At 43.3% G+C, this 10,627-nt stretch overlaps 1 long non-coding RNA gene across 1 annotated transcript; it reads left to right on the top strand.

The window, feature by feature from the left end:
* The first annotated feature begins 304 nt into the window (after nt 1-304).
* Nucleotides 305-3,620, top strand: LOC147752188 (uncharacterized). Its single transcript, XR_015314737.1, has 2 exons — nt 305-890; nt 2,933-3,620. It is a non-coding gene; the product is annotated as an uncharacterized LOC147752188 (long non-coding RNA).
* The last annotated feature ends 7,007 nt before the right edge of the window (nt 3,621-10,627 follow it).

Genomic DNA, 10,627 nt, shown 5'->3' on the forward strand with positions numbered 1-10,627 from the left:
ATGTTTCGAAATAATCCTACACCTACACCTTTATTCGTCTAGATGACACTAGCGCGCTACATTTCAAAAGTTCGTTTTCCTCTTACAATTACTCTTCTTAACATCATGGCCATATAGCATATTCTACCAAAACAAGCTTGCCCGTTCTATGCACATTATTACTACCATGAATGAGCCGTATTTAAATACAAACTTTCTTAATTTTTTAATGTTTTTCGCATCTTACTCTTTTCAACTTTCACTTGGCGCATGTAAAACGACTGGGCGGAGACACGTCTTGACGGTCTGCCCGTGTCCACAAGAAGTAATTTCGATATTATTCCTATGCGTGTCGAGATCCGCTTCCTTGGCAGCTCACTCCTACTCGGATATTGGCTTTTTCTGCGCACTGTTAACGGCCAGTGAACGCCGTCAATGTATATAGGCAGCATCGGCGACTGTGTACGCCGCACTTAGTATCCCGGCCGGCCGGTAACCGTAAGAAAAACAGATACATGATACTGCCACTTAATGATGTTGTTGTTGTTACCTGTACCCATCTAGTCGTTGGTTTTATTGTCGTTCATATACTGGTAGGATTTCCATAATCGGTCGATAAATTTCGACGTGTCAAAGTATTCTCGAACGCAGCGGATCTACACACAAATGAACGGCAGTTAGTGCAGACGCGGGCACCGAGTTGCTGTGCCGATGTCGGCTGAATGGGCGAACGCGGGCGGTTACCCTGCAGTAGCCCTATTTGTAACAGCCCTAGTTACCATAGAAGAAACGCTACTATGCTACTACGAGGACGGCAGAAGTACTCCACCTAAAGAAACGAACATTCTCCGGCCGTCACGGAAACCGGAGACGCCGCCGAGATGCTACGCGAATCGTGGTAGATAGAACGCGTAAGTGTATTGGCTCGTTTCGTCTCAGTATGCGGAACGATATTCCTAAGTTCAGACTAGACTAAGTTAAAAAACTTTCTGCGAAGTTAGAGCACAATAATGATTCTCAGCATTTACTTTTCTGATATTAAATCACCCTGAATTTCGAGCGTAGGAACGGGTTCATGACATAACTGAGGTCACGTCAGTCTCCCGCCTAAACCCGTGAAAAGCAAGCTTGCGTTCCAGGTATCAGCCTTGATGTAAAAGTTCTACATGTTGTCTTTTCATCGGTTGTTAATTGTCCAATCATTGGATCAATCACAGAGGTACTTCATTATTACGAGATTTCTTTATTCTCACTATTTGCGTGTCACATAATTTGTTACAAGCTCATAAGCTGAAACTGATTGATCAGCAGGCCAGTAAGACGATGAGCTTTCCTTCACTAAACATGTTCCGAAAAAGCCTCCTGAATGTCTATTTGCATTTGTTACGTAGGATGTTTTGTTCTTAGACGATACGTTAAGCCGGATTTCGAAAAACCAGTAACCAGTAGCGGAACGGCACAGGATCATCTAAAGGGATCTACCAATAGATTTTATAAGAGGTAATGTTTGCGGTTTAGAACGGCGCGCTGGAGAGAAAAGATCGACGAGTCCCTCAAGCTAAAGCTAAATATTATGGTACGCATTTACTTGATTGCATTCAAACTACATAAACGCCATTTCTCGATATGAGTCCATTAGAGGAAGAAAAATAGTACAGTCTGCCAATGAACGTTGGCTTAAGTGACGGGATAAAATAACGAAAAGTGTAATTAGAACACGGAAGGAAAACTACGATTCTTCTACGAAGCAGCACGGTTACAGTGTCATCGTGGTTTTTATATAGAAAATTGCATCTCGAGAAAAATTTGGCAAGAATTTAAAAAAACTAACCCAAAGTTTCTGTCACTGCAGCCTGAAAACTAGGGGGTTGGCTTGCGCCTTATGTTGATAGCTGCTCTGACATTTAGTCTAAAGCGGAGTCGGCTTTTCTGATACGGATCGCTTCCGCGAATCGGCTCGAGTTCAACCTATTTCCATTTCTTAAATGTCCTGGCCGGAGAATGAAGGCCGACGCAGCCGGCCAGCCAGCCAGCCAGCCAGGCAGTCAGTCAGTCGTTTCGACTGGCAGATCGTTACAATCATAGTAACTGTCAGCCGTGTATGCGTGCAAACTAACTTTCCCTCGGTCCTTTTTCGTGTCCTGTGAATGAACGAACTTGAAAAACTAGAAAAAATCAGTGGTCCGTGACAGTGAACTGTGTTGTCATATTGGAACTAGTTCAATAATTTTCGACTCATAGATAGAAGAGTGTCGAATTGAGCTACTTGGCACGTGAGTGCGGTATTGAATTATCTTTGCGAAAATTTGCTGCTCGTAATGGCATTCGTGGCCTTGTAGGAGAGAACTTTAAAGCAGTAAGAGTTGAACGGGGCGATAGACACGATACGTAATCTAGGCGGATCTCTCTTAACGCAACATCTTTACCTTTTTAAGCTGTCGTACGTATATCCCTGACGACTATATTTGCTACAGTCGTAGGTTTTAGCGGCTGCAATTCAAGGACTCGGCTTTTGGAGTTTTTCCTTTGAAAGGACTAGGACTAAGTGCTTTTAAGCTAAGTTGATGTGTAGCGCGTTGGCAACAACCTAACGCTGACCTTCGTCGAGTCGCAAAGCTGATAGTTGTCTTCCTTTCTAAAAAGTGCATTGGTCACGCCATTTTGGCCCAGTCCATATTTCACTCCAACCTCAACCCGTTTTGTACTGCACGCAGACGCACATACACTACATACGCGGCCCCTCTCACAGATAAACGAGAACCCATGCCGTACGTGGGATTATTTGACCACCTAATCATTATCAAAAAGTAAAGCAAGATTCTCAGCGAAGGGATTTCTGCCTTCGGTCAGTATCAGCTCAGCAACGCTGCTTCCTTAGTGATGGCCAGTCCGCAAACTCTTGTTGGCCTTGCTTACTAGCCAGTAACGTACTTTTGCTAACTATCCTCGGCAGGTGCCAATGAGTCGTTGGAACGGATAAAACCAGAGCGGAGGGGCCTAAACTACCGTTGCTAAGGGAGAAACGTTCGCCTTCGCCTTTGTCTTCTTCGAAAAAGGGATCGTAGCTCGTACCTTGTGGCTCAGAATGTTTCCCGGATAATCGTCGCCTCTGTCCTGTACTATTCTATCCCCCACCTTCGATGACCATTCTCTTGCCCGGGTTAGTTTCCCCACCATCATCCTAGCAATTCCCCCATCTGCGAACCGGTCAACCGCCCCCCACCTCGCTAGGGGCCGCCGGGAAAGGGAAAGCTCAGTGAGGCGGGTAACAATCACGCCGGTCACGAAAGTTGACCGAGTTCAACCTGATGTTGCCATAGGGCTAAGCCACGGAGCGAATCACAACCATCAGCGTCCAATGCCTACAGATATGGAAGAGCTAGGGCTAATGGGAAAAAGGGTAAACGATTGGCAGTATCAATATCGACGACCCAGTGCCCAATCTGCGACTCGCTTCCAACCTTATATACGGGTGAGACATCCTGCCAGGAATTGAAGTTGTAAATAGTTGCGGCAAAGAGCTATTACGTCGATGAGCTTGCTATATGTAGAAGTAAAATATAACGTCCTTAATTAAACTCAATCCGTTACCTGTTATTAGGCAAATCATTAATAATAAAAGTTTACAGTGTCGTCATCAATATGTGTTCTATTATATTTAACCATATAGATACACCTACATATTCATGAACTAATGTCCTACATATTCATGAACTAATGTACGTATATCTCGCCCGGACCTTTAAGCTGAGATCTACCGTAAGATTTATTGATGTATTTGCCATTCTCCGTGCACACGTTACGTGCATTGGTTAGACACCTGTACTGGACTCGATTAACGTATCGTACGATGTTGTACACATACATGAATTAGAACTTCGTGCAAGGAACAGAAGTATATGTAAGGCAATCATAAGCCGGCGGAAACATCCTGAGGTGGGTGTTAGGCCCCTTAGTAAAGGCTGATAAACGAATTCTTAGTAGCGAGATTGGGAAAAATCTGATCTGGACAGGATCGTGGCACAGAAGATTGCATCGATCTCAGAAAGAACTCCGCGGCAGAGTGCAAAATGGCTAAACAGTCAGTCTGATGAAATCGTCCACGTAATCGTCCGTGTCAGACCGGTCGCATCATGCTAGCCCGAAAGACAATTTGTTACGATGATCTATTTGACGCTTGGATTACTTAATGCCAACCTGACGCGCAGCGATTATTAACTTTGAACGATTTCGTACTAAACAATGACTGTTGGACATGTTTTGTCTGGCTTACATAAAAGTAAATTTCGCACTTCTGTTTAGTGCAAAGGATATGTTATCTACTATGACGGGAATGCAAGTTTGAAATCAAGGTAAAGAGACGCTGGCCACTTAGAATTTTCACAATATAATCTAAACACACTAAGAGCGTTAAGTGCGCGCATAGGAAAGTATTATCAAGGCCGGATGCCTTATATTTGAACAAGTTTTTAGCAAAAATTGTTAGGAGACCCTATTTTTCGAATTTCTTTTCCTTTTTGTGTGCGAGTAAGCGCAGTCCACACGCAAGAGACCCATTGCCACATAGGATCCTTTTTTCCTTATGCTGCTATCGACCCAGAGGAGGTGGCAGCTGAGATAGTTGATCGACTGTCCTGGGTTTTGCTTCGATCCCTTGTCACCCTGGTAAGGAGTAATTGATTCGAACCATCATTTCTCACGCACGCTCACTGCACTACGAGCGACTTTACATCGAATCGAGGCAGTGTGTCTTCGTCTGTTTACTAGCAACACGGTGAGCTTACTTATTACACTTATTGGACTCACATTAAATTGACGCTGGCACAGTGCTCCAATCTCGATGAACTGCGCGAATCTCGCAGGTCAGGCTCCTTGTCTCGTCGGGCCTAGAGAAGCTAGCGAAGATATGTCTCATTCTCCTGAAGTTCATCATATCCAAGATGGCATCATTAACTTCAGGAGAGTGCAGAAAGAGTACGGCCCCACATGCATACATATATACATGTACTTATACAAAAGTCTGCAGAAGACCCTGCTGGCGTCTTCTTGCGTTGTGTGAGTACAATTGGGATCTGAGGAAAAGATGGACTTCGTTGCGTTTTTGACGTTACTTTCTCTGAACTCCTACTTTCCGGCTTTATAGTTAGGAAGCACACGGTAAAGCATGTATGTCAATTTGCCGATAAGAGCAGTCGCCCGAGCATCGTGGCCGAGTATAGTGGACAAGCAGAGTTCTCCAGAGCTGCCGTCTGGAGGTCCGACCGGGGCCCCAGGGACACATCGGTTCAATCGCCGACCCAGCGAAGCCGCCAACGATTTTGACTAAAGCGAAACTCGCGTGAGCTGTCCGCTTTACGGAGTCTATGAAGCTACTGCGAATGTTTCTGAAACAGCTTTCTGCTGCCACTACGATCTCTATGTGCGATGTCTCTTAGGTAATCTCACCCGGTTGACCGGACAGGGCAGATAAAACATCTAGGGAGCTGCACAGGACCCCGAAGCCCTTTCTGGCCTGCAAGACGGCGATGCGGATAAGCGATCGAGGCCATAGCATATGAGCAAGCACAACGAAGGAATAAGGGACATAATAAGCGACATCTAAAAGGCATTTGATGCTGGCACGTATATAGACAGTTACAATACATAAAGACAAAAATGAAAAGACCCGCAATCACATATTCTGTTATAGCCATCATCGTCGTGACAGCGGCAACAACCAGAACAAAAGCAACATAATTAAACGGGGGGTTGAAAGGTTTTTCGAGCTTACGGCAGCTCGTGTGGACAGAAATCGAGCGCGGGGAGGGGGGGGGGGTCAGTTCGAAGAGGTTTGTACTTTGTTAGCAGAACGGCACTCCGCTCGAGTTGGCGGCCATCTTGAATTTAGGAGAGCACCAGTTCAATAGCGTCAGATAGTAATCACATATAACCTTTGAATGTGAAAAAGGTGATTTCGAACACTTGTCCATACAGATAAGATAGTCACAAATGCCAAATTAAAGTATTTTAAGAAACACATCATGAGATACAGCGTCTGCCGCCGGCCCATACGCTAAAACAAACAATGTAAAAGCCCTGAACCGAAAGACCTTTACAAACACAATCAATATGAAGAATACAAATTTATAAGAGCTTATAATGTTACGATGTTTATATGTGTGTTAGTCTGTATTATACTACAGGGTTAATTCGCCGTATGGAACCTTGTTTATTTCCATAGTGAAATTCGTTCACGGACGGTTTTATTTAGCTTTTATTGATTTCAGTTTGCTTATTTCCAGTTGTATTTGTACCCGAATAATATATGGAAATGATGGCTTTCGAAATTGTTATTATAGTTTGTGGTACCACGGTACACGACTCATTGGGTGCCTTAAAAGGTTCACGCCGTGGCTGTCCTTGTAGGACGTTGGGGTAAATTGACATGTAGGTATGGTGAAATCTAACGTTTGATTTTACAAATTCGTTAGAATGGCCATGATTATTACCTCTGTCGTGAAACACAACTATCGTAATAATCGGCTTTCAATCGGCAAACGTTGCCAAAGATTAAAAAAGTAGTTATTATGGTACACATATTAGATTTCCCGAAGCGCTCTCCCTATTCTTCTAACATAAATATAAAGAGAACACTTTTCTATTATGTGATGAATGTTTCTTGAGATTTATTTGTTGATATTTTCGCATATATGTACAATTATCTATGACAATTTTTGAGTTCTGAAGACACAAACTAGCTCTCCTAAGAAACAGGCTGTGATTAACTCTGTCTGATAGACGGAGCATTGGCTGCCATTTAGGTAGATGGTCTTGGCGGCCTTCAGCAGTTCTCGCCTCGGCAAACTCCATAGAGAAAGTAACTGGTAAAACACTCCGGGAAGGAGCTAGAAACGCATTAGCCAAGCGATTTTGCTACAGTTAGGTTAGGGTTAGCCAACGGAACCTAGTAGGACAACAGTAGTAATTACGTGAGTCGCAGTAGTTGACTGGTAGGCCAGGGTGCCAGCGCTATTATATGTCCTAAGTTCGTTGATTTCTCCGTGGGAAGAGCCGAGCCTTGTGGAACCCCTGCCAGTATGGGGAACAGGTGAAGCTGGTAGACGTTAGCTGCCCAGCAGCCCTCAGGATCACGGCTTGCTCACTCGCCCTTCGTTCGTCGAAAATTTGCTGTGCATATAGTGTTCTCATTACAGATAGATACGTTGATTTCTATTTCCATTTTTGTTACATTTGAAAATACAATGTGTCGTAAGTTTGTTATTTGTTTTACAAACTAGAAAAAAAAAAAACCAACATCTTACCGCCTCCGGCTCATCAGGTATCTATCAATTGACATTGTTCGTTCGACAGTACATAAATTATTTCTGAGTAAAGATAATCCGTCCGCAATGCAAACCCGCCGCATTGTGGCCCAGGCCAGGCTTATTATGTGGCGAACGTGCACACGAAGCTAGCTATTCATTGACACTCATTCATTCTTTTGAACACGTTCGAGAAGTGCGTGTCCTCATTTTTTGATGACCCGTACCTTTCATAACGTTGAAGCTTCGAATCAGACAGGCATATGCGACATATCATACATACACTGCACGTTCTGGTACATTAAGATGCCCTCCCCGTTCATCAACGCCGTCAGCATTACGTTCACTCTGCCTTCTTCTATCATAGCCATGTCATTGACATAGCCTTACGCGAATAGTTTAGCAAGAAAAGACTTCAATATCAGCCTTCCTATTTTTCTACTTGAATGAAGTCGTCGTTGACAGCTTCAAACGGTTTCGCTTGCCACGATATAAATTCGCTTTTGCCACGGCCCGGGCTTCTATCGCAGGTACGGCACGTGCATCTATGTTATTATTGTCGACGCATTCCTGACGTTGCGAACTGCGTGCCCATTTATGTCTTTGCTACAGACAGGCAAATGAATACGTTTAGCACACGTAGACGTTGAGGTCTCAATGACGCTTACGCGTATTACAAAAGGGGCAACGGAATGGATGACGAATTGTCCACTTACCACCGTTAATGGGCCGATGTCTTTCTTAGTATTGGGAGAGAAGTATTGGGAGGATTGTAGGCGGTGGAAGGAGCAGCGAGAGAGGGGTAGAGGGAGGGATATTATGCTAGGCGATGTATCTTTCATCCTCGCTAGGTTTGCCCGCTCGACCAGACGCTTCTAGCACTACCACTATGGGCCGCTCCCACTGAAATGACACTGCTTTATGTAACGACGCTACAGCAGTTATCATTGAGCTGCTTCATATAAAGCGTCTTCTCTCAAACCTTAAGATGTCACCAAGCTGCCACGTACCGTTAACGACGGCGACTAAAAGAATACTTGCGGATAAGCTCGTATTAAGTCCATCGCATTTCTATACATTCTTTCTAACTATCAAACCACTATATATAGCTTACGAATAGAGGAGGAAGGGAAGGACACAGAATGAAGAGAGGTTGAAGAGTCACTGAGATGGGGGAAGAAACTACGCACACGGTACTCACCATAGTCACTAGCCGTCGTAGATTTTTTTTATTTATCTCTACTACTGTTAGGACTAATATTATAACTGCATCGTCTAGTTGTCCTGCTGATTGAAGCGGTGACACAGAGATGGCGGAGGCTGGCTTGTAAGGAAGCCATTTTCAACCGTGCCACCAACGACGAACGGGCGGAGAAATTACGTACGGAGCTGTCAAATAGCCAAAACGTCGGCGAGAACTTTGAATTGGTACGGTGTATTGAATTGCTAGGCATGTAACTCAGACTTGTCCTTTGTCGTCCACAAACCACTCCGGTATAACACTACCTAGACCCCTCTAAGAAGCTCGACGCCATTAAGAGACAACATTGAGGCTAGGCCTTAGCGTAGACTGCGTCTAAGCTATGAATCTTTCAGCTTAGGAAGCCATTGATTGCTTGGATTCTCAATGGATAACTGTGGAGTAAATCGGCACATTCTCGAAATATCTGCAAAAAACAGTTAGGATGATCAGGTCCGGTACGTCGTGATCATTCAGTACGACAGGATGACGCGCACGGTACATTCCAGTGCAAGCCACCGAAATTCGAATTAAATCCCGAGATGGCTGTTTTTAAATGACAATAATTTGCTGTTGTTATATTGAAGAAGTTTAATTATTTGTCAATGGAATATGCATTGACAACACGCAGAACAAAAACTCTTTGCGAACAACTTAATCTTTTCACTTAATTTCAACTTAATCTTAATAACAATTATAGAACTACTTATCGCTAACTTACTAGCAGATCGATTTCCGTATTGCCAACCAAACATCTAAAATAAGATGTCAAATGTCTGTTTTTTTTCAAAGTAGTTTGAATGATACACTAACAGATTGAAAAACAAACGCGTTCACACAGATATGCTATAGGTACATCATTATATTCTCTTTTTATTTCAAATGACCTAATATTACATTTTGAAGTTCACACGTGACGTGTATTGCTATAATTGATAGGCCAGATAAGTTGACTTTTTAAGTTATTACTATATTTTTATTTTATATATTATTATTTAATAATTAGCTATCTTCAATATTACTAATCCCTGGCAAATATTCGGCGTTAAGGAAAGTCTTCTCTTTGTAGACGCTAGAGAAATGCTAGAAGTAAGTCCGAGTAGCACCGATACACCTGAACCTTGTGTTCAATTTGAGGACGTGCGGACGTAAACAATAACGCGTATTGGACCACCCAAAATCGAGGCCCAATCAAGTTGTGATTCGTACAAACATTGAATAACATGCACTTACTTAACGCTAGGCTCTCGAGGTGTACCCAACTATTCGTGTACATCCTGTACATTTTTATTATGTACTGTCAATAAATAAAAATTTACCTAAGTCTAATTAGGACCAATAAAAGTCCTACTCTTTGTTTAACAGGAATAGATACGTCGACAAAATCGCACGTGTAGACTTGTAATGTATAGATCGTTTTCCAGTCAGTCAGTCAGTCAGTCAGTCACGGCTTTTCATCACTTTCCTTTTCAAAATGCGCCAAAATATTGTTTACAACAATAGATATTTCGTCGTTTCGGCAATCTGATGTGTTCAGACTTCATGATACCTTAGATGAGTAAAGTTTCTGAGAGATGTCGCTACCAGCCACATTCATTATACGAGTGCCACAAAATGAAACCCGTCCAGAATAATAATACTAATACTATTTACTGCAAACAGACCTCCAGATAATTAAATAATTATACGCTTCTAGATTTTCTCTGCTACTAGCTAGTCACTGTGAGATCGATCAATCAATCAATAGCATTAACAGATCCAGAGAATTTTCGTCGTCCGCGGCCATTGCTGTCTTGCATATCGTAGTTGATCTTCATCGAGACCCTTCAGCGTTAGTCGTATCGCTAGCGATGCCGATTGCGGTGGCAGTGACAGAATACCAAATGAGAAGCTTCGGCTAGTTCCGACTCTCCTACTTCAGGTCGTAAACCGTTCTCCATTGAGATACGACGAACGCAACGGGAATAGGAAAGCTCACCCTTTCGCCGACATTTAGCAGCTTTCGATTCAAACAAAATGCACCTGTAAAGGGGAGCCGCCTTGCTAGCTCGAACGGATAGCGGGCCCGAAGCGATTCCCGCCGTTTGACGTTTACGTTCGTTACAAA

The sequence above is a fragment of the Varroa jacobsoni genome, unplaced genomic scaffold (assembly GCF_002532875.2).
Source record: "Varroa jacobsoni isolate VJ856 unplaced genomic scaffold, vjacob_1.0 scaffold_1426, whole genome shotgun sequence".
Classification (NCBI taxonomy): Eukaryota; Metazoa; Arthropoda; class Arachnida; order Mesostigmata; family Varroidae; genus Varroa; species Varroa jacobsoni.